General features: G+C 37.2%; 1 long non-coding RNA gene across 3 annotated transcripts; it reads right to left on the reverse strand.

Annotated features, from left to right (window-relative positions):
- Nucleotides 1-7,627: 7,627 nt before the first annotated feature.
- LOC140501566 (uncharacterized) lies at nucleotides 7,628-23,913 on the reverse strand. Of its 3 annotated transcripts, none has more exons than XR_011966238.1 (5): nucleotides 23,674-23,902; nucleotides 15,820-15,960; nucleotides 14,379-14,571; nucleotides 10,363-10,545; nucleotides 7,628-9,656 (listed from the first exon to the last, which is right to left on the reverse strand). It is a non-coding gene; the product is annotated as an uncharacterized lncRNA (long non-coding RNA). The 3 variants fall into 3 exon arrangements; XR_011966237.1 differs by lacking the exon at nucleotides 7,628-9,656 and adding an exon at nucleotides 11,828-11,938 and having other exon boundaries at nucleotides 9,689-10,545; nucleotides 23,674-23,913; XR_011966236.1 differs by lacking the exon at nucleotides 7,628-9,656 and having other exon boundaries at nucleotides 9,689-10,545; nucleotides 23,674-23,898.
- Nucleotides 23,914-24,174: the final 261 nt, after the last annotated feature.

The raw sequence follows: 24,174 nt of genomic DNA on the forward strand, positions 1-24,174 counted from the left end.
GTATTTAAAAAATATTTGCTTCCTCTCCCTGTGCTTCCTTTGCTGGATCATTATTATTTTTCCTGACTTCACTGGACATGTCCTGAGGCCCCTCTCATGGACCCTGTCATCTTCTTTCTCTCTCTTCTCTCCCTTGAAAATTATTCACTCTCATGGATGATATTATCACAGACCATTCCCCTGAAAATTACTTTCTATTTACTTTGCATATATTTTGTGTTTCACAACCTATAGTGTTTGTTTAACAGTACAGAAATCTTGACAAGGCCCTGTAAATGGAAAGTAAGTTGGGCTCATAATTAAATAGGAGGGCTGAGTATTTTTTGGAAAATAACAATTCCTTTTATGTCCCTAAACTTCTACCTGAAACAAAGACTCAACTTTTAAAACACAAATATTTTATTGCTGGTATTGTATGGCTACAAGTCATGGAACCCTAGTCTCAGACAAATTAAAAATAAATATTATTCAGAAGGTACTGGAGAGCTATATAAAAGACAGGAGCAAGTTATTCTATATTACAAACCAGAAATTATGGAGAAGGGGTGTAAAGAATGTCATCAGAGAAATGCATGATTAGAAAGCAAGATGGGCTTACCACAAGGTGAGATGGAAGCTATGAACACATGAGATCCCTCACATGGTGAGCGATAACTGAAGGACATCCCAAGTACTTCACTAATACCCTCCTGATGTTGGGAGAAGACCCCTCTCCCAGCATACTGGGTGGAGCCCTATGAGTATAAGAAAAGACATGAACAAGAATCATAGTAGTGTAAGCAATGATTGAACTTTTGTTTCCACACAAATCATGTGGTACATGGTTGGCGAAACCTAGGATGGTTAGTGCAGGAAATAAACTGATTGCAGAAAATGTAGTTGGGGATGTCATTTATGTGGGCACCTACTTGTCAGCATGTTTCTTTGTAAACCCAGACGATAACTTTTCATGTGTGAAGGAACTCCAAAGGCCATATGAGGCTCCATTAAGGATGAGGTGGATTAACACAAGATACTGTATTGAATAATGGGACTTCTCTTATGTAAATGGTAGGGGAAACAGATATACTGGGTTGTATTTTCAATTGACACTTTGTTAACTCTCTTATCAATTGAGAAAATTCCTTTCAAATGCTGTGGTTAAACACATATGGAGATCATAAATCTCAGTGATTAGGACATCCTGAGTTGGGATTGTTCTAAAAGGTATTTAGGCTTGAAATGTGGAGAATGGGAAATGTAAGCAGGCTACACTGCTATTCTCTTGTTGTTAGAAAGTAAGCTCTTTGAGGGCAAGAACTGTCTTTTATCTTTGTATCTCTAGTGCCTAGTACCTGATACCTGTTGTCACTGTTGTTGTTGAGTTGTGTCAACTCTTCATGACTCATTTGGGGTTCTGTTGGCAAAGATACTGGAATGGTTTGCCATTTCTTTCTCCAGCTCATTTTACAGGTGAGAGTGAAGTGACTTGACCAGCGTCACACAGCTAGTATGTGTCTGAGGCTAGATCTGAATTCAGAAAGATTAGTTTTCCTCTAGGCTTGGCACTCTATCCACTGTATCACCTAGGTGCCCCAGGGAGACCTGAATTCAAATTTAGCCTCAGATACTTCCTTGCTATGAGGCTCTGGGCAAGGCACTTAACCTCAGATTCCTCAACTATAAAATGGAGTAATAACAGCCATTACCTTGCAGAGTTGTTGTGAGTATTGAATGAGATTGTATTTGTAAAGTGCTTAGCACAGTGCTAAGCACAAAGTAAGTACTATGTAAATGCTTCTATACCCTTTCCCCATCCTTCTCCAGGTTCTTAGTAAATGATTGAAATGAATTGAGCCTTATGATCTCTGATGGATCTTTTCTGATAGATGTGAATCTCCTTGGAAGCAGATGCTCTACTAGCTGCCCCTCCCCAACCCCTTGCTATGTACACACTCCATGGGTTGGATCTACGATAGACATGGAAAGTGTTCTGAAGCCTCATTGAAAGAAGAGAAAAATCTTTGTTTTTCAATTTGAGGGACTTTGTGTAACTAGTTCAGAGTAATATGGACCATGCAATAATTTCATCCTCAGTACAAAGGTTGGCGGTAGACTAGGAACATCGCAGGATGAAAGTAATAAGGAACAAATTATGGCATATGGATACAGTGGAATACCATAACTGTGAAAGAGATGAACTTTCAGAAAAATTTGGAAAAACTTGCATGAAATGACACAGAGTGATATGAACTGGAACCAAGAGAACAATTTGTAAAATAACATTCGAAAAACAAGCAACCTTGAAAGACTTAAAAGCTCTGATCAATGCTATGATCAACTAGGAATTCAGAAGGCCAACGGCATGCACCTTCTGATAGAGAGATGATGGACTTAAAATGTGGAGTTACACACATACACACACACACACACACACACGGCCAGTATGGAAATTCATTTTGACCATGCATATTTGTTGTAAGGGTTATCTTTTTTCTTTTCAATGGGTTTAGGGGTAGGAGAGAAAAAAATAAATGCTTGTTAAATAAAATAATAAAAGTTTAAAAAACTAAAGAAAGAGATTGGGAAGAAGAGAACAGAGAAGCCGCTAAGTAGGGATAAAATTGTATATACTGACTCGCTTTCCCTTCTCATTGTAGTTGTCTCTTTAATACAATTTATTCTGATAGAGGCAAAACATGTTTCACTGATTAATGCTCTTAAAGTTGCAGCAGAAAAAAAGAAAAAATTAAGGAGCTTAGATGATTTCTAGCTTCTTTTTAGTTCTAAAGCCTGTTATTTTATGAATGTGGGCAGTTCATTCAGGGAACAAGGAGAAGATAAGACTTATTTCAGCTGATGATTTGTAGAGAGGAACACTGATGTAGTACCAGAGAGATGTATTGAGACTGTAGAAGGTTCTGAGAGCCAGGTTAAGGAGTCGATGCTTTATCCTGTAGACAACAGGGAAACTTTTAATGGTTTTGAGCCAAAAAGTGAGGTACATGAAGTGATGAAAGTGAAATTTTAGGAAGATTCATTGGGTAGGTATTAAAAAACTTATTAATGAAGCCATGGATTTCATTCAAGCCTAAATCAGCAAGCTTAACTCATTTCTGTCAGTTATACAGACTCTTTATTGGAGCTGTAGGATTCGCTCAGATGTCTGACACTGGTCTCAAGAAGGAGGAAGCAAGAGAGTATGTTTGACTCAATGTACCTCATCCCCACAATCCAGAACTCACCTCTTGTTCATAAAAGAACATGTGTGTTATCTTCATAGTGGATGAATCTCAGATTTAGAGGTAGAATGGGAGTTTGATCCATTCCAATGTCCTCAATTTGCAGCTGAGGAAACTGAGGTTGAGAGAGATTAAGTGTGACTTACTGAAAGTCACAGGGAGCTAGGTGTGCAACAGAAGGAGAGCCCAGCCTGAAGTCAGTAAGACTCATCTTCCTGAGTTCAAATAGTATCATTGAGTCCTATACCTTTTACAGATAAGGAAACAACACGGAGAGGAAAGTGGCTTGCATAGGATGACAAAGTTAGTAAGAATAGGATTTGAAATCAAGTCTTCTAGACTCCAAGTCTATTACTGTATCTACTATACCTCAAAGAGGGGGACATAGAGACAGCAATCCCTTAATCCAAAAGAACTGATCAATAATGGTGAAAATTAAAGCAGTGAGATAGGAGATATTTAGGGCTGGGTAGCTTTCCTGTCACATGTACATGAACTCTTAGATTCTGTACTGCTGCCATAATAATTTAGTCCAATGATGTATAGGGCTGGACCCATTAGCATATTATTCATCATGTGTGTGGTGGGAATAGAAAAAGAGAAAGGGATAGTTTTGAAGGAGAGTGAACTTGAGAAGAAAGCAGGGAGTAGAGGAAATATCAAAGAATGGAAAAGGAATAAGATGAAGAGCAGAGCTTTACAGAAGCTAAAGGGAAATTTAGAGTGATCTACTGCTGTCAGTGCACATTCAGCCTTGTGTTTTATGATCCTTTTATCTTGGAACCATAAAGAACACTTAGCAAGCATGAAACATTTTTCACATGGCTCCTGTTACAGAGGAGGTAGAGCAGTTTAAGCACTTCCTTCTCTCATAAAGTTATCTCATGATTCTGTGTTCTGAGTGAATAATTGATGTTGTTGCAGACTGAAATTCTATTTTCAATCTAATTATTTAAGTCATCCTTTAGGTCTTCTAAAAAAAAAGATATAGAAATTAAAATAAAAAATTTAAATGAAATTATAAAAGTATCATTTTCATATTAAAAAACTCCACAGAATTGCCCCAAATTTCCATGCCCTCCTCTTCTTCTATGCTTTGGAACAGTTATTCCCTTGTCCATTGATGCTTTAGCATATGTCCTAGATACACCTCTGTTGATGGCCAGTTGTTTTTGCTTTGGTGAATTTCTAATTGAGAACTTCCTAAAGATTATTGTTTACTTTATTTTGAATCTTTTGAGTGACAGAGTTTTATTCTATATCAAGTACTGTTATGGACTTTGGGCTCTGAATCGCCTAGTATCACTTGGTACAGTATCTCATCATATGTCAATCAAGTTAAATAGATTTAAAAACTGAAACCAGCTTCCCAAGTGAATGTGTGTGCATGTCCTCTTAATTTCTGCCTCTCTCAGAAGATACTGTCAGCCTTGTAGGCAAATGATGTCAGGGTTAAAGCTTGGTAATACTTAAGTAGAGGAAGGAAGGGCATTCTTTATTTAGATTGGGCATGACTAACCTAAAACTAGTGACTGCAACATTTACTTCAACATGGAAAGAGTCCTGAGTATGTATTGCAGCCCTCTGAAAGAATTCCCAAGTTTCTCCATCTGAACAGTTCCTGACTCCCCTCACTCATCTCATCTCCATCAGGGATATTGCCTATTTTTGTTCTTTTGTTAACGTCAAAGACCAGTCAAGTGTGCCCTTTCGTTATTATTGCTGTTTAGTAGTTTCAGTTCTGTCTTACTCTTCATGACCTCATTTGGGGTTTTCTTGGTAGAGATACTAGAGTGGTTCATCATTTCCTTCTCCAGCTCATTTTTACAGATGAGGAAACTGAGGCAGAGTTAAGTGATTTGTCCAGGATCACACAGCTGGTAAGTGTCTGAGGCCAGATTGGAACTAATAAAGAGGAATCTTCCTGACTTCAGCCCTAGTACCCAAACCACTGTAACCACCTAGCTGCCCTTTGCTTCTACACTATTCAGTTAATGATTCTTGCAGAGATCTTATTAAAGACAACTGTACCATGAAGGTCATAGAATCTTGGGATTATGGGTTTAGAGCTTGGAGGGGTATCTTAGAGCTTACTTGGTCCAACCCCTTTACTTTATGGATGAGGAACTCAGTGCTTTATAGCAAATTGCCCAAAGCACATAGGCAAAAAGTGACTGAACTGGATTTGAAACCAGGCCCTTCCTTTCCAAGTTCAATGCCCTTCCCCCAGGCCCTTGGTCTCCACGTTCAGTGTTCTTTTCATTGCACTTACTCAGCTTTGAGTTAAGTACATTGGATCACTTCCAAAGAAAGAAGGAAACTATGAAGAACTTTGACTTCCCTGAAACTTCCCCAGAGTTCTGTTCTCTTTCAATATCAAAAACAGACAACTTTTGGTTGTGCACAGCTGATTACTGAGTTTGTATTTTATCACCCTACTTGTTTCTTTTCTCCTTGATGCAAAGCATTTGGCCATTGTATTATTGTTGGTTTTAGGCCAGGTCTGACTCAGATGGTTTGACAGTTTATGTTAAAAACTAGAACAAAATGAGATATTGTAAATTATCTAAAACTAAGAAAAGGAAGTTTACTTAGCCATAGCATGGAAAGTATGTACAGCACAGAGAGAGCTCTGGTCCAGGTAGCTGTACCCCTCAGCTCCCAATAGAGAAACATACTGCCAGCAGAGTGTGGTAAATTGTGCAACAGTGAGACATTCAACAAGTCTAAGGGACATGATCTTTTCATGTGTCCCCCTCTTTTATGGCACATCAATACTTTGAGCTTTAACCCCTTTGATGTCTCAGGGACATTTTCCTCACTTTTTAGGGGAAAAACTATAAGTTGGGCAATGGAGTACATATAGGTTCTACCACATTCTTCTTGTCGAAGGTGTTTGGGGCAAGGGAAAGAAATGAATCTTAAATTACAGGGTCTTAGAAAGTCTGGTATTAGGTTGAAGAGAAACTAAAAATATTACATAAGATTTTTTTTGTAGTTTCGAATTTATTTTATTCCTTTTAAACAAGATGAGGATTCCAGAAAGCAACTTAGAAACTAAATGATCTCAATACCCTAATTTTCTTCTTACTTTGTAATCCATTGAGGTAATCATTCATTATTTGGCAAAAATGGGAGAACTGGAAAGAAGTTGAGCAGAAATTAGAGTTAGTCCAACACCTCAAACCACATGGATATATAACTTTGATGTAGAAGATATATGATAAACAAATAAGAAGGACAAGGCCGGAATTGTCTTTCAAATCTATGACTAGAGGAAGAGTTCAAGGATGACAAGGGAAAGAGAGTAACACAGAAAAAAAAATTAATAATTTTATTTACATAAAATCAAAAAGTTTTTGTGAAAACAAAACCAATATGGCTAAAATTAGAAGGGAAAAGGCAAATTGGGAAAAAATCTCTGATAAAGGTCTCATTTCCAAGATTTCCAACAACTGATTCAAATTTATCAGAATAAGAACCCTTCCTCAGTCTCTAAATAGTCAAAGAATATGAATAGATAGCTTTCAGAGGAAGAAATCCAAACTATCTTTTCTATCTTTATCTGCCTATGAAAAATCACTAATAGTGAAATGCAAGTTAAAGTATTTCTCAGATTTCATCTCACCGTTATTAGATTGACAAAGTTGAGGGACAAAAAAAAGGAAATGACAAATATTGGGAAAACAAGAACATTAGTGTATAGCTGACAAAGTTTGAATTGTTCCAACCATTCTGGGAAGCAATTTGGACTATACATTATCTAAATTGTGCATACTCATGGACAAAGCAATATTTCTATAAGGTCTATCCACTAAGGAGATGAGAGATGAAAGAGACTCATATACATAAGAATGTTTCTCCTATAATTGTCAAGATTTTGTCTTTTCTGCTTATTTAAGGTTTATTTTTCTAATTTAAATTGAATATTCAGTTTCTAAATCTTCCCCTTCTCTATTTTTTTAAAATTGTGTGTTCTCAGAGATATGAGAGATTTACTTTGAAGAAAGGCTGCTACCACACAATTGGATGACCACCTTCCTTTGAGCCATATGTCATATGTGACTTCAAGTTACACTGTGACAGAAAATTTTTTCATGTAGAGAATATTCAACCCTGATATAAGACAAGACAGGATATATTCTGGGTTTCTAGCACTGCAAGAACTTTATAACTCCATCCACATTTTAGATGTGTCACTGCTGCATGACGATGACCCAGAACCCTGTGCTAACAGGCATTTATACTCACATATTTCCTCTGACACTTCTATTTCCCAGATCTTTCATTAAAGATATTGAGCAATTTTCTTTCTTTTCCTCACCTCTCCTCTCCTCTCCTCTCTCCTCCCCTTCCCTCCTCACTCTTCTCTCTCCTCCCCACTTTCCCTCCCTTCCTCCCTCCTTTTTCCTCTCTCCTCTCCTCTCCTCTCTCGATAAATCATGGGTTTGTTTGGATCTTTTGAATTTTGAAGTCTCCATTCTTTGCTCTCTTTCATCCTTTCCATATTGGAAACATGCTCTCAGAGTATCAGCTACATTGATGGACAAAACACCTCACAAATATCTCAAATTTGACATGTCTAAAGCAAAACTCACTATATTTTCACTTAAAGCCACCCCTCCTTTTAATTTTCCCATCTCCGTTAAGGATACCACTATCTTCACAGTCTCACAGGTTGACAACCTTGGAATCACCCTTGATACTTTCCATTGCCCTCCCCACTCATATTCTAACAGTTGCCACGTCTTGTAGATTTTACCTCCATAACATTTCTCACCATTTGTTTTCTTCTCTCCATTTATGTAAACAACATCCTACTTCAGAATCTCATTGCTTCTCTTAGACATTGACTAGCTGTGTGACCCTAAGCAAGTCACTTAACCTCTGTTTGCTTTAATCTACTGGGGAGGAAGTGGCAAACCACTCAAGTAACCTTTGCAAGAAAAACTCCATATGGAGTCAGGATGAATCAGACACAACTGAAAAACAACTGTTTTATTTCATTTCATTACCGGTTCCTTGCACAGATATTTATTGCTCCTTACCTTGCCCAAAATGGGTTCTAGCTGGGCCTAGATGTCTATTGACCACTTCTCTGTTTCCTTGCTTTAAAATATTTCTTGTCTTCCTTTTTTCAGAAACTTCCTTTCATTCTCACACCCATAATCCCCCTTTTACTTGTCTCTGTACCTCACTTTAGAGAATAAATACATACATCACTATGGATTAAAAGAAAAAATATGTAAAATACTTTGTAATCCTTAATACGCATGAGAACCACTACTGACGAGGTTCAGGGGTGATAGGGAACCCCAAAATACCGACAGTCCGGATCGTGCTCGAAGGAATTTGACTTAAGCCTTCTTAAAGCCAAAGAGAACAAAGTTTATTAAAGCTTCACCAAATTGGGTTGCCTCTTAAGGAACCTAAGCATTTGTGATGCTTGTATTCACAAGTGGGCCAGATAGAATCCCAGTTAGACAGAGTCTGAGTTGAATTGAATCTGAGCGCCTTCATGGAGGCGAGATGGAACTAAATACAGAAAAGAGTATAGGAGGGATCTGGGGAGGTGGTCTGGTAGCCCAGGGTGATGGGAGGAGGGGTTTAGGGAGGGTCTTGAGGAGAAGTCCAAAGAGGGAATCCAAGGAGGGTCAAAGGCTGGAAACAGCTGGAGGCTATCAGGAGATATCAGATAGTGGAGGGTTTGGGTGGGAAGCAGGTGGGGCAATCCAGAGATCTTGATAGGGGCAGTATGGGAATGGATACAGATCTTGATGGGAGTGGTCGGCAGCCTGGGGAATGGGGTTTTGGTGGGATCAAGGGTGGGGGGTGCAACAGAGACCAGAGCAGAATGATAAAGCCCATGGACTTCCAGGGACTGCCGGAACAAAAGGGAAGATTAGATTTGAGTAAGAAAGGCCAGATTAAGTGGGAAGATTCAAGGGGAGGTCAAGGAGGCTCCCAGAGTCTGAACCCCATCACTATAAGTGTTAGTTATTACAAGATTGTGTATACATTGCATTTTTAAATAAATCATGTATGATTTTTAACACAGCAGTAGCAGAGAGGCAGTTTAAGAGAGTCCTGCAGTAAATCTTGTCAAATGAAGAATCTTTTTGTCATGTGGATTATCATGCACTGCTTTGTAAGTTTGCATTCTGCCTCTCAAGTCAAGTAGGACTTGAGCACTTTCCTGTGGAACTGCCTATTTCACTGACTGTCTTGAATCAAGTACCTGGACCTGAGGTGCTACTCTTTTATTGGCATTGTGATGAAACAGGCATTCTGATGGCCATCCACAAAGAAGATACTCAGGAAGGTTGCCTGGATAATTCTTCATTGTCACGTCCCCAGAGATAGAAGACAGAGTAGGTTTTGTTTGGTCAGTGACTGGGGAACTTTCTTCTGTTTTGTATGTTGTTGACCTGAAAACTTTATTAAGAAAAGGCAACAGGCTAAATGCATACATTTTATGATTTAATTAGTTAATCAATTCCCCATAAAGAAAACAGTTACATAGCGCTATGGAGTCAGAGGTGACTCTGACTACCTAGTACAGAAATCATCTGTCTCAAGTACATTTTGCCATGAGAAAGAAACTCTCCTAATTAAGCAAATCATAAATTCAGTAAGACAGGACAATTAACAAAGCAATGTTAGTCAGGCCTTGGGATTTCAGGCTGGGTAAGCATATGTCTCGGTGATAAGGAAAGAAACCCCACCACTAGTAAGTGTCAGGCTTCCTCCCCTAAACAGATAATTGACATAGGAAAGGGTAAACAATGTTCAATAGAAATTACGACCTAAGATGTCTATATTTTCTTTACCATCAACATGCCACAACATAGTACATGTCTACAGATAATAAGATTCAAAGGAAAGTCTCATTATTCAAGATATAGTGTCTTAGGTTAAAGGTCTCCTCAAGAAGTGTAGAATTGGCCTTGGCTGGCTTTTGCTGACATAGGAAGAGGCATCCTCTGAGTTTGCTTCAGAGAGAACAAAGAGATTATTCCAAAATTTTATATTAAACATTATCATTCCCTCCTTTTGGTCAAAGGCAAGCTGAAGGCTTCGCCTGTAGACCAACAAAGATATGAAAAAAAACCTCTAAATAACCAGTAGTGTGAGAGTTTACTTTTCATGCAAATCTGGTCCAGGCTCTTGGGAAAGTTGTCTATGTCTGATGGCATCTTCTTCAGGCTTCTTCAAAATTGGAGGGCATGATCCACTCAGGAGCAGGAGCAATGGAGGTGACAGATGGATCCAAGAGTCTATACAGAAAACTTGACAGAGTCTCCCAGAAAACATGGTTTGATAACTGAGATGAAACAAAACAACATAGTTAACATGGCTAAAGGCACTTAGCAATAATTCAGTTTCCCAGCCATGCAGGGCAAGGTTCAAATGACACAATGAAGTTTTTTTTTTTTTTTTTTTTTTTTTACAGTTCACAAATTGCATTTTTACATTGTCAGGTACAGATTAAAACTTAGATGGCTCACAATAGACTAGTTTTGGAAGGGAGATTTACATGTCACCAATATAAACAAGACAATTAAACATGAACCATACAAATCAATGCAATTATTATTTCAATGTTAATTAACATTAAGTTCCTTGTATCCCAGTAATCCATTCTTAATTTTCATTTAAACAAAACTTTGAATCCCAGATTTCTCATGTAGTTATCTGATACCTAGATATCTTTTCTTTGACAAAAGGTTTTATTCTTGGGACAGTTCAAAAAGAGAATTCTGCTTTTCTGGTTTAGATCTAGAAGTTCCCAGATATTTCAGACAATATAAATTGGTACAATTACTTAAAATTTCTTCTCCACTTTTGAAATTTCAGAAAATTTCAGTTCACATTATTTGCTGTTTCTATCTTTACCTAAATCTTGTACCTGGAATAAGAATCTTTCAAAATGTGAGGGTTCAACTATAAAATGAACTCATCTGCCTTTTAACTTATTGGACAGATATTTTAATGGAGAAGATATAATTTCATTTACTTTTACGACTATCCTATACAAATTTTATGCAAAAATCCAAATTTGAGATCTTATTATCAAAAGCATGACAAATTTTAGAAGTCAATCATATCCATTTGCATATGATTCTTAGAGGAATCAGGCTAATCCTGTTGTTTTTCCTCAAAATTTGCTACTCTATTTAATCAGACATCTATCACATTACATCTTTGTCTTATTGCCTGATCTAATCATTTCCTCGACGTTATCTCTATATTATATTTATTTATTTGGCCAGGAAAATAGGTTAAAGTTGTAAGCTATTCATTCCTGCACCCCATTATAATAACTCAGAGATGCTCCAATTTCCATTTATTATTTGATAGACTTAGTATTGTACTTTCAGAACTTCTTGATTATAAAGATTTGCTATAAAAGAAAAAGAGGGACAATGTTAACAGAAGGAAAGGATCTCCTTAGTTCTGGTTGATTCCAGGAATAAGGCATTATCTGACATGTAATCATGAGGTTACCAGGTGCTGAAAGCAGGGCTTAGAGGTAATCAGGTGGGGAATTTCCTTTTTCAGAAAGGAAATAGCACATCTGGGAAATAAAGTTAGGAAGATCCTACCTAGGCCGTGTCCAAGGTCGTCTTCAAAACCTTTCCAAGCATCCACCATTAGCCTGCAGCACATGTCAATTGGCTTTATGATAACTTAGACAAGTATTCCTGTAATCAGAACTTCAAACAATAGTAAATTGCAGTCCCAGTCTTATATAGCAAATCAATATTGGCTGGTATCCCTCAGATAAATACTTCCTCACTCTTTAAACCATCTGAAACTGACACAAAAGTATCCAGAACAACTATCTAGGAGCAACAGGGGTTAAGATAATCCATATTTATACTTAAAATTTATCTAACTTTCATAGTTTCAAGCAGAACTTAATTTGTCTTTCCAAATCTCTCAATCCTGTTCTTCCACTTGCTTTTACATTTTAATCATAAGACAAGATAGCTCAGAAGTTATTACTTTTTGCTAGCATAACTGTACTGGAATCTCATTCCAGCTTAAACAAAACAAAGAGGTTAATGACTAAATTTATAGTTTGATGGAATTATGTCTTTGTTTCTCAAGTTGTTATTCTTCCCTAATTATACTCACTCTGGAAGAATGAGATACTTCAGGAATTAAAACTTTTACATAATAAATTCAAACGCAAACTTTAACTCTAACTTAGCCCATAGAATGACTACATATTTTGAAGCTTTAGTAGGCCTTCTAAGAATCACACATGATTTTTCAAAACATTTCTTCTAAAAGTATTTCCCTTCTTTAAAAACAGTTTAAAATTTACTCTAATGTTCACTAAACTCTTATGAAGAAAATTAGTCGGAAACTTTTAAAATGCTTGATATCTCTTTTTTTTTCTTTCTTAAGCAAAAATAAACCTTTAAAACTGGAATTCATTAAAGCTGAGTTGTTACAAAAATGTTCTTAAGTAATATGAATTTCCAAAGTATTATAACAAACTGAATTCTTAATTATTACAGTATTCTTAGATATAAATGACTGACTCACAGAAAAACACTGTTGCTTTTAAAATCCTTTTAAACAATGGGAACATCTTAAGATGAGTCTTAAGTAGTTTACATAAACTTCTGCATATATTCTAATTTCAGATAAAAATAATATTAGATTTCCCAGTAAGATTACACAAAAGGCTCACATGTTTTGCTGGTCACTTGTTATTGACCACAGAAATCTGCTACAGAAGGAAAAAGCAGGGACATGTGACATACCAAATATGACAGGATAAAACATCCTTTACTCTGTTTGAATTCAGATAGGAGTGAAATTCTCCAATCATGCAGTATCTGTTTCATAGCCAGACTCAGGAATAGTCAGGTGAAAAACATTCCTTTTTAAAGGAACACAATAGGGAAACTGAGCCGGGGGAGCCCATCCTAGATTGAGTTTAGAATTGTCCCCTCGGTGTTCCCTTTCCAGATACAAACTTCACCTGTTAACGGTACAGGATCACATTCCCTCTGAGTAGCTTGTGGCATTTGTCTCAGATATGGATTTAATGCAGACAACTACACCCAAATTCAAACTCAAAACCAAAAATAGTTATGGTCCCAAATGCCTTTAACCTTAAACAGCAAGTTTCACTAATCACAGCTTAGAGTCAGATAACAGTTATTTCCACTCTTATGGAGTTACAATAAGCAATAAAGATTTACCAGGACACACACACATAAAGGGATTCCATTTAACATCTTTCCTTCTCAGATTTAAAACTTTACTGATGTAAAAGCCAATTATTAAAAATTCTCTCTATCTATTACAACTTCTGTGCAAGTAATATTCATTGTTTAGAATTTGCATTAACCAACCAAATTCCTTTACTAGGACTGATGATCTCACCCACAGGAATGGGAGGACTATTCTCAATGAACAGAAGGAATTTAAATAAAGTTTTCACTCCATTGTGGGACTGTTCTGAATGGGCAGAGGGAATCTAAATAAAATTTTCACTCCATTCCCTCCTTTCCATACACAGGAATCACTTAACAATGTTAGGTTTCAGCATTAAAACGGTAATCCCAAATAACTTAGTTAACAATCCTACAACTTCATAGAAGATAGCCAAATTGTTTAGCTTTAACTTTTTCAACAGACAAGGGTGAAAATACCTGGTTTTCTAAATGACAGTTACAAAACATTAAAAGACAAGGTTAGCAGGGCTGATAAAGTAACATAACTGGTGTTACACAATTTTCCCAACATCTTTTAGTTTCAACAAAATTCAAATTAAAAATTGCTTTGTCTAACACTATTTCTAGATTATAGTGGTCACTTAATTTTCACAATCTAAGAGAAATTCAGAAATACAATACTAGAAATATAGGTTTAACACAACAATAACTGCAGATGGTGTAATTTGCATTTCCAGAAATTATTGATCTTACTACTCAGCAATTAAAACCACTTTGAAGATAACAATTACCGTGGAGAGATAATAATGTAACACATACCAGTCATTATGTTAACCATTTTACAATCATTTTATCATTTTGATCCCATAACAACAAGCATAATTATTTTTACAAATCAGAAAATGGGTCAAATAGAGATAAAATACTTTTTGCAACTGAACGGAGAAGTGAAGCTTACCAAGAGCAGAGAAACTGATGTCCCAGTGGTGACTTTCGCAGGCAGAGTTTAGAGAATGCTCGCTACAGGCCTGATTCTTCCACGTTTACCAATCCCCCACAGCAGCAGAATTTACTGAGCCCAAGGCGGTATGCAGGTGCTGGGACAGGGTGGGCGGAATGTCTAGGACCTAGGTGGCATTTCCAAGCTGTACCTAGAAAGGTGGGCTACTCACAGTCTTAGGAGTTATTTCAAATGATCAGTTCCCAAAATATTTTTTATTAATTTCACAACATACAAATCTGCTAAAATGATTTTACCTAAGATGATCTAACTTTCCATTGTAATTCCAGGTTGGCCAGACCAGAATGACAAGGAAAAGTCTCAAAGTTTTGTTTGTTTATTTCCCTAGCTGCAGCCCTTGAAGTCTGGCTGCTTGCACTTAAATCTTACAAGATAACACACTCATTCACAGCACAGATGATACAGACACGGACATACACCAACAGGCAAACTGACAACGGGACAAATACAAACGTAGCTCACAAAAAAACAATCCAGAGAGAGAAGGCAGTTAGAAGCTTGCTAGAAATCCCCGTCGTGAATTAGCTATTATCATTCTGAGAAAAGGGGGTTGCAAGAATCCAAGGTCTGATAATAAAGGGGAATCCTGCAGCCTTTGCTCAGAGCACCCCTGCGGTCTTTGGAGGGGTGGGGAGCCTTGGTGCCCCAAAGTTTCTGACTGTCTTAAAGGAACAGGCCCCATGGGAATAGGTTCAGGCCTTTAGTTCTTAGGTGGATTGTAACTGTCCTCGTCAGGACCAGAGCCCTTACGGGAAAGCAGGGATGGGGAATGGGGAGGAGGGAGGCAACAGAGGCTTGAATAGAGGCTGCCTTCCTCAGGTCTAAGGTAAGGGAAGGCTAGGGGGAAAGATTGCATCTAGGTGCCGTCAGTTTCCCCAGATCAGAGGCCTTCAAGGGAAGGGGGAGGGGGGAAAGGGGGCAAGGAATAGGACGGAAGTAGTGAAGGGAAGGACATGCTGGAGCCCTTGAAGAAGAAAGGATTTTTGCCAGGACATGCTAGGTGCTGAAGCAGCTCCCAGCCTTACAGGGAAGATGCTTCCTGTCTTTTGTTCTCTCTCAGCCAAGTCAGCAAGCCCAAGATGAAACATTCTCGCTATTGGCTAGTTGTTTTGTTGGCCTTTCTTACTTTGGTTGTAAGATAAAGTAACTTTGACCGGTCCAAAAGAGCCCTGTGGTGGCCAACATAATTTAGGGCTATCTTTAGGTGATTGACACTAGTGCTAGCAATACCTGTACTAAGTTTCCTGAGATCGATCGTCAGAGGAGACCTAAGTAATACAGAGAGATTTAATGCGAGTTGGTCTCCAGTCCTCAGAATTTCCTTTAATAGGGAATTTAAAGTGAGAGTTCTTTGGAAGCTGGGAATGGAAGGACTTACCCCGACCCCGTCAAGGCCCAGGACTCTAGGAAAAACGGTTCCTATTGGCGCCGAAGTCCTGGCGTTGGAGAAATGAGGCAATGTCTGTCCTGTTCCTCAGTTCCAATCCATGTTTGGGCGCCATAACTGTTGACCTGAAAACTTGGTTAGAGAAAAAGCAACATGGCTAAATGCATACATTTTATGATTTAATTAATTAATCAATTCCCCATAAAGAAAAGTTACATAGCGCTATGGAGTCAGAGGTGACTCTGACTACCTAGTACAGAAATCATCTGTCTTAAGTACATTTGCCATGAGAAAGAAACTCTCCTAATTAAGCAAATCATAAATTCAGTAAGACAGGACAATTAACAAAGCAATGTTAGTCAGGCCTTGGGATTTCAGGCTGGGTAAGCATATGTCTCGGTGATAAGGAAAGAAACCCCACCACTAGTAAGTGTCAGGCTTCCTCCCCTAAACAGATAATTGACATAGGAAAGGGTAAACAATGTTCAATAGAAATTACAACCTAAGATGTCTATATTTTCTTTACCATCAACATGCCACAACATAGTACATGTCTATAGATAATAAGATTCAAAGGAAAGTCTCATTATTCAAGATATAGTGTCTTAGGTTAAAGGTCTCCTCAAGAAGTGTAGAATTGGCCTTGGCTGGCTTTTGCTGACATAGGAAGAGGCACCCTCTGAGTTTGCTTCAGAGAGAACAAAGAGATTATTCCAAAATTTTATATTAAACATTATCAATGTCTGGGGCACTAGCTCAATGCTAGAAACTTTATTCTCTTTTTCTTCCTGCTAGCTTTTTTCCCCTATCTAACAATGAACTTCCTTCCTTCCTTCCTTCCTCCCTCCCTTCCACTCTCTCTTTTTCTTTCCTTTTTTTCTCTACAAATAATTTTTCCATCAAACAGTTGGATTGAACTGAATGAACCTGGATAGAGAAGCTTCTATACCACAGGAAAAAAAGTATTTCATTGTCTCAATACAATCTAGTAAAAAAAAAAAAATAAAAGTAATTTCTTCTTTAGCTTCAATTTTAGTGAATTGACTCTAATGCTCCTTTAAAACCATTCACCCTAATCTATACCTAGGGCCTAAATGAAACCAAACAGTTTCACCCCTAAGCTTTTGCAGCCCAGAGGAATCATTTTTAACTGAAGAAACTGTGCTGCTGGAGGTGGGATCTTTTTGTGGAGGTTTGCTTGTCTTTAATGAGAGGGACATTAAGCCATTACTTCAACTGGAGCAAAAGATAAAAGAAAACACAAATAGGAACAATTGTTTCCATCAACCATTAAACATCTTGAATGACTCAATTGTGAAACTTTTCAAAGAGTGAGAAAAAAATCATTGTTTTCTCCTGAAACTGACATTTCCCTCCCTCCATTGTCAGCAAGTTTCTTTAAAGAGAGTAAAACCTTCACCATAGCATGAGTCCAGGTTCACAAGTTATTTTTTTTTTAAAAGATAACTTTTTTATTTTTCTATTTAATACATCATTGTCACTTTGCACCCAAATAGAGACCTCCCTTGCATCAAACAAATATAGTAAAACAAAAACAGGTCAACCAAATGATTAGGTCAGAAAATGTCTTCCTCATGTTGCACCTCTAGTTGATCCCTGGGAAGAGGTAGGAAGCATCCTTCATTATTAATATTCTGAAATTGTTATTTTTCACCACTTTGATCAAGTTCTGAAGTCTTTTAATGTTATATCTTTCACATTACTGTGGCCATTTTATAAATTATTCTTTTTTTCTGTTTACTTTCCTCTGTATCAGTTCACAGAAATCCAAGTTTCCCTGAATTCTTCATATTAGTCATCTCTCTAAGTTAAATTTCCAAAGCCATACAAATTCTAAAAAGTTTAATTATTTGATGACACTTTGCAATCCATCTAAGTCCTCCCTCCTATGGAAGAAGCACTATGGATAATCTGTGGTCATTGACTGTTTTATCGATTGTCATCATCTGCAGACTCTCTGTCTCTTGCCCAGTTGCACATAAGGTTTTCCCAGCGTTCAGGGCACTGAACCTTATGTTACTTCCAGAAACTATGTATGTCTTTTCCTTCTCATTTCTAAATATTTATATGGCATAGTCTGGAAGTTATCATCAGGGTTCGGGAGATAGACACAAAGTAGTTTAAATCTGAAGAGGCAGATGGAAGCTCAGTGTAGAGAATTCTGGACCTGGAGTCAGAAAGACCTGAGATACTTCCTACCTGTGACTCTTAGCAAGTTCCTTAATGTCAGTTTCCTTAACTGTAAAATGGGGATGATAATAGCATCCACCTCACAGGGTCGTTGTGAGGATGAAATGAGATATTTGTAAAGCACTTAATAGTTCTAGCACTTAGTGTGTGCTATATACATAATTATTCCTTTTCTTCCTTCCTAAAGAATTTGTTCAGCAAGAGAAAACAAAGAAATTTGCAATGGCATTCTTGAAATTTTTCTGACTCTTATCTAAGGTGGTATTCTTTTTTATTTGGCATGTTTTCAATATCATATGTCCTGGACCAGACTTGGGATTTGCCATTGGCTTCTGCTAGGTTGTTTTATCTTCTTCAGAGGAAGCATTGTCCCTGATGGTTACTTTAATGATAGATGTCTCTGGGAGATCCCTGCAAGGGCAAACAAGACAGACTTCAAGTTATAGGAACAGAGATAATTGGCTTAGTAGTCTGTTTTAAGTTCTTTAATAAAGTCTTAGCTCTAGCAGGATCTGATCACTCTTAAGAGTCCACTTTCCCCACAGTGGTGGGCAACCAGACTTAGAGTGGGCATGGGAGAGTATCAACTGACCATTTCAATAAAATGTGATATAGATGAAGTGAAAATTATAATAGTTCCAATTTATAGAGAATTCCTTGCAAAGCACCGTGGGATGAATAGTACACATAGCATCTTCTTTTGAGATGAAGATATTGAAGTTCAGAAAAGTTACATTCCCTGCCTAAGCTAAGCCAAGTAATAAGTATCAAAACTAGGGATTAAACTCAGGTGTTCAGCATCCTTTTTTTCTATACCATCTGTTTTCCCAGATTTAAACAGCTCTCCCTCTCTCTCCTTCCATCCCTCTCACTCCCTCTCCTCCCCTCTTCTCTCCCTCCTCCTTCCTTCTCCCTCCTTCTCCCTCACTCTCCTCTCTTCCACTCCCTTCTCCTTTCACTCTGCTTCTCTCTTCCTTTCTCCCTCTTCCTAAATCACCTATATCAATATCAATCTCTGTCTTGATTTCTTCACCAATATCAATATCTATACAAATATCAAGACTGATATAGATACAAAGATCTCTCTCTCTTCCTCTCCACACTATCTCATTTCAACTTCACAACAACCCTGTGAAATAAATAACGCAAGTATTTATTAAAGATAATAAAATGGAGACTCAGAGGATTAATGTGAGAAGCCCAGAGTTGCACAGCCAATGTTAGGGTGAGAATGGGAAATCAAACCCAGGTTTAAAATCCAGCCTCAGACACTTACTAGCTGCATGACCCTGAACAAGTCATTGACCCTATTTGCCTCAGTTTTCTCATCTGTAAAATGAGCTGGAGAAGGAAATGGTAAACCACTCCAATATCTTTGCCAGGAAGGTAGTCTAGTCACAATAGATCTCCAATTATATTATAAAGCTGTAATTATCAAACAATCAGGTACTGGCTAAGAAATAGAGTGGTGCTCAGTGTGATATATTAGGTACACAAGAAACAGTAGTCAGTGACCATAGTAAGTATGTATGTGATAACTAGCACCAGCTGGGGCCTCACTGAAGCCCAACAGTTCTATTCTTACCTATCCAGTGCCTGCTTTCATTCGTCACATGTCATCTGCTGACTTTCAGGTCTTTTCCCCAACTTTGTAAATGACTTTCGTATCCTCTTCTCTCCTTTATCCTTAGGAATTTCAATAATCAAGTTGATGAGTTCTCCAACAATGAGAATTTCTCATACTCTCTTACTCCAATGATCTCCTCTATCCTGCTTCAGTCACTCAATGCCACAGTCTTATCTTAGATCTCATGAGCTTTCAGAATTGCGTCAACTCTAATATCTGCATCTTGGAAATTTTACTCTCTGATCATATCCTGCATTCAATAACACTAATTCCACTCCTTTCTCCCATCATGACCCTCGCTCCCCTGACCAATCTGTGTTCTTCCATCCATCTCTCTCACCTCTGGTTTCACTTGCCTTCATACCTGCCTTTGACTCCATGACTCGCTATTTTAATATTTCTCTAACTTCCACCTGAGAATTCTTTGTCCCCCCCTGACCTTCTACCATTCCTGATCTATGATTCTGGGCAACATTCAAATTTTCCTGCTCTTTCTCCAGAGCTCTTGAGTCTTCTACAAGAGTCACAACTTTGAACTAATTTCTCCCATAACAAATTCATGGTATGTAACTAGCATCAGTAGGGGCCTCATTGATGCCCCAAAGTTCTATTCCTACCTATCCTGTTCCTGATTTCATTCCCCCTAGCAGATATTACAAACCTTTCCTCCTTTCCTCTCATCTTCTACCACATCCCCATTTACCACACCCATAGTAGCCATATTCTCCTTCACTGAGGAGATTCAAGCCACCTAGTGAGCTTCCCCAGCTCCTTTCCTTCTTTTCTCAAACCTCTCTATTGTCACTCTCTCTTCTTCCCTTTATAAAGAAGGGAAATCTCCATTTTTCACCAACGCCAATCTATCTCTTCCTTTACTCCCATTTTATCCTACTTTCTCCAGGATCTTGTTCAAGAAGTCATATTATCTCTCATGAAAATTCAATCTCGCCCTAATATTAGCTACTTCTAGCTATCTACTAAAATCACTGTCTCCCCAAACCTTAAAAAAAAGCCTTCCTTTGATTTTTCTAGCCATTCCAGGTATTATTCCATATCTTAACAGACTCCCTTTCACTAGCAAATTTATTTTTTTAATATTTTTTATTTATTTTGTTTTTAATTTATGGAATAAAACAAGCATTTCTATAATACAGTATAGTTTTTAAAAAGATGATTGCATATGAAACTGCAAATCTATTATGTACAACTTGCTGCTCCCTCCAAATATATAATAAAGTTACCATGTAAATTTCTCTGCCTCCCCCATTTTTTCCCCTTTTAACCTAGGGATTGGGTATTTATAATAGTCAAACTGACTTTGTCCCTCAAAATGATTCTTCCAGTTTTCTTTGCCACCACAAAGAGAGTTGCTATACATATTTTAGAACATAGAAGTTCTTTTCCTTTGTCGCTAATCATCTTTGGAATAGATCTAGTAGTGATATTACTGAGTTAAAGAACATAGGCAGTTTAATACCTTTTTGTGAATAATTCCAGATTGCTCTCCAAAATGCTTGGATCTGTTTACAATCCCACCAACAATGAATTAGAGTCCCAGTTTTTCCACATCCCCTTTAATATTTGTTGCTTTCCATTTCAATCATTTTAACCAATCTGATAGGTATAAAATGATATCTTGAAGTTGTTTTAATGTGCATTTCTCTAATAAATAATGATTCAGAGCATTTTTCATGTGAGTATAAATTGTTTTGATTTCTTCAATGGAAAAATGCCTGCTCACATCCTTTGACCATTTACCAATTGGGGAATGATGCTTATTCTTGTAAGTTTGACAATGTTCTTTATATATTTGAGATATGAGACCTTTATCTGAGATCTTTATCTATAAAAATATTCTCCAATTTTCTACTTTCCTTCTGATCTTTTAATTGAATATAATCAAAATTATTCATTTTATACCTTACTCTGCTCTCTATCTCTTTTTTATTCATAAATTGTTTACCACCTACAAGTCTGATAAATAGTATGTTCCATGTTCTTCTAGTTTTCTTCTAATATCTCTCTTTATATCTAGGTCATATATCCACTTTGACCTTATCTTGGTAAATGGTGTTCAATTTCTGCCATACTGCTTTCCAGTTTTCCCAAAAATTTTGACTAAATAATGAATTCTTATCCCCAAATCTTAAGTTTTTGCATTTGTCAAATACAAGGTTACTATATGTATTTGCTACTGTAAATTCTATGTATACTTTTCCATTGATCTACCTTTCTATTTCTTAGCTAATATTGGATACTTTTCATAATTACTGTCTTATAGTTTAAGACCTTTTCCCTTCATCTTTTTTTATTAGTTCCTTTGATATTCTTGACTTTTTGTTCTTTCAAATGAAGTTTGTTATTTTCTAATTCAGTAAAATAATTTTTAGTATTTTAATTGGTTTGGCATTGCATATATAAATTCATTTAGGTAAAATTTTTCATTTTTACTACATTGGCCCTGCCTACCCATAAACAATTAATATTTTTCCAATTATTTAGATCTGATTTTATTTGTATAAAACATTTAAAATAATTTTATTTATGTAGTTTCTAGGTTTGTTTTTGGCAGGTATACTCCCTGGTATTTTATACTTTTTACAGTTATTGTAAATGGGCTATCTCTTGCTATCTCACCTTGCAGCATTTTGTTTGTGATACATAGTATAATATATATATATAATATTTTTATGTGTGTGTGTGTGTGTATATGTGTGTATCTTCTTAAAATGTTATCTAAATCCAATAGCACTTCTTCGCTGTCTATTCTGTCATCAAATCTTTATAATTGGCTTCCATTCACAATACAGAAACTGCTTTCTATAAGTTTGCTGTTGGCTTCCTAATTACCAAATCCCATTACTTTCACTTTCACTTCTCATACTTCTTGGTTTCTTGGATCTAGGTAAACTCACCTTCTGCCAGAAACCTTTTCCAAGTATCCCTTAATGCTAGTGCCTTCCTTTTGGGGTGTATTTCCAATTTGTCTTGTACGTATCTTCTATTTATATAGAGCTGTTTCTGTGTTTTCTCTACCATTAGACTGTGACCTCCTTGAAAGTAAGGACCAGTTTTTGCCTTTCTTTATATCTAGAATTTAGAACAGTGCCACAATAGAAAATTAATAGATGCTTTTGGTTTGACTTACTGCTTTAAATAAAATGTTGTCCGCCTCTCCTACTTCTTTGTATTCTACTTTAATAGTCTCCCAATTTTCCTTCTTTTATTGGTCTTTTTATGTTTCTTCTCTCTCTACGATACAGTTTTTTTCTCAATAATCCAATTCACTCTTGCGACCTTAACTACTACTTCTAAACAAATGATACTGTGTCCAATCATGTCTGATTCCTTAGGATCCCATGGAGCATATTTTGTCAAAACTAGGCATGAGGTTTTCTTGGTAAAGATACTGCGATGGTTTGCCATTTCCTCCTCTTGTGGATTAAAGGAAACAGAGGTTAGTAACTTGCCCAGAGGCACACAGCTAGTAAATATCTGAGGCTGAATTTGAACTCAAGTCTTTCTGACTCCAGGATCAACACTCTATCTACTGAGCCACCTAGTTGCCTCCAAGCATGATACCAAACCCCAAACCCAGGTATTTCTAGCACTGATTACTAGAGAACATGTTCCATAGAACATCCCTACCTGGATGTCTTACAAGCTCTTGAGGCTAAATATATCCAATATGAAGCTCATTATTCTCCCTCCCACCACCACCTCTTTGTGGTTTGACTATCTCTGCCTCTGACACCATCATCAACTCAGTTTCCTGTATTGGTAACCTGCAGGTTATTTTACATATTCACTTACTAGGTTTTGTGGATTCCACTTCCACATTTTTCATATCTTTTCCTTCTTTATTTCCACTATTATCACACTAGTATAGTTCCTTGCTACCACATATACTCTCTCTTGAAATACCTTCCTGTGAGGAGAACATGGATGAGGTACAAAGAAGGAACATAGACACTAAAAAGATGACAAGTCAGGCAGTTATTACTCACAGGAACACCAACAGGCAGCTCTCAAGTTCTTCAGTCCCGTGGGTAAACATGGGTGGTGGCACAGGCATATGGTAGGAAGCATACCCTGGCAGAGCGCACGGAACTCTGGGTGCCGTTGTGTCTGATTGCTGTTGCTGGGCAGATCCCCCTACCCCCAGTGGTTAACAAAGATGCAGTAATTAGGAAAAAACATTTTTTTTAAACATTGCATACTTGTATATGAAATTTGCTACTCTGATTATGATCAGGAGAGCATTGCATTCCTTGCCTAAGTGAAGTTAACGCACCCACATGGACTTTCTGGTATGTAGGTAAGTTAATCAAATGTGGAATCATTCCTGTCGGGTAGGCCAAAGAACCTCTTCCCTGTAGTTCCTGTATCCACTCTTCTAATATATCTTTCATACAACTGCCATTGCTCTAATAAGGTTATTTCTTTGCTCAAAAATCTTGAATTGTTCTATATTGCCTACTGAATGAAGGTCAAATTTCTTTGCCAGG

Source organism: Notamacropus eugenii, chromosome 4 (assembly GCF_028372415.1).
Source record: "Notamacropus eugenii isolate mMacEug1 chromosome 4, mMacEug1.pri_v2, whole genome shotgun sequence".
In the NCBI taxonomy this organism is placed as follows: Eukaryota; Metazoa; Chordata; class Mammalia; order Diprotodontia; family Macropodidae; genus Notamacropus; species Notamacropus eugenii.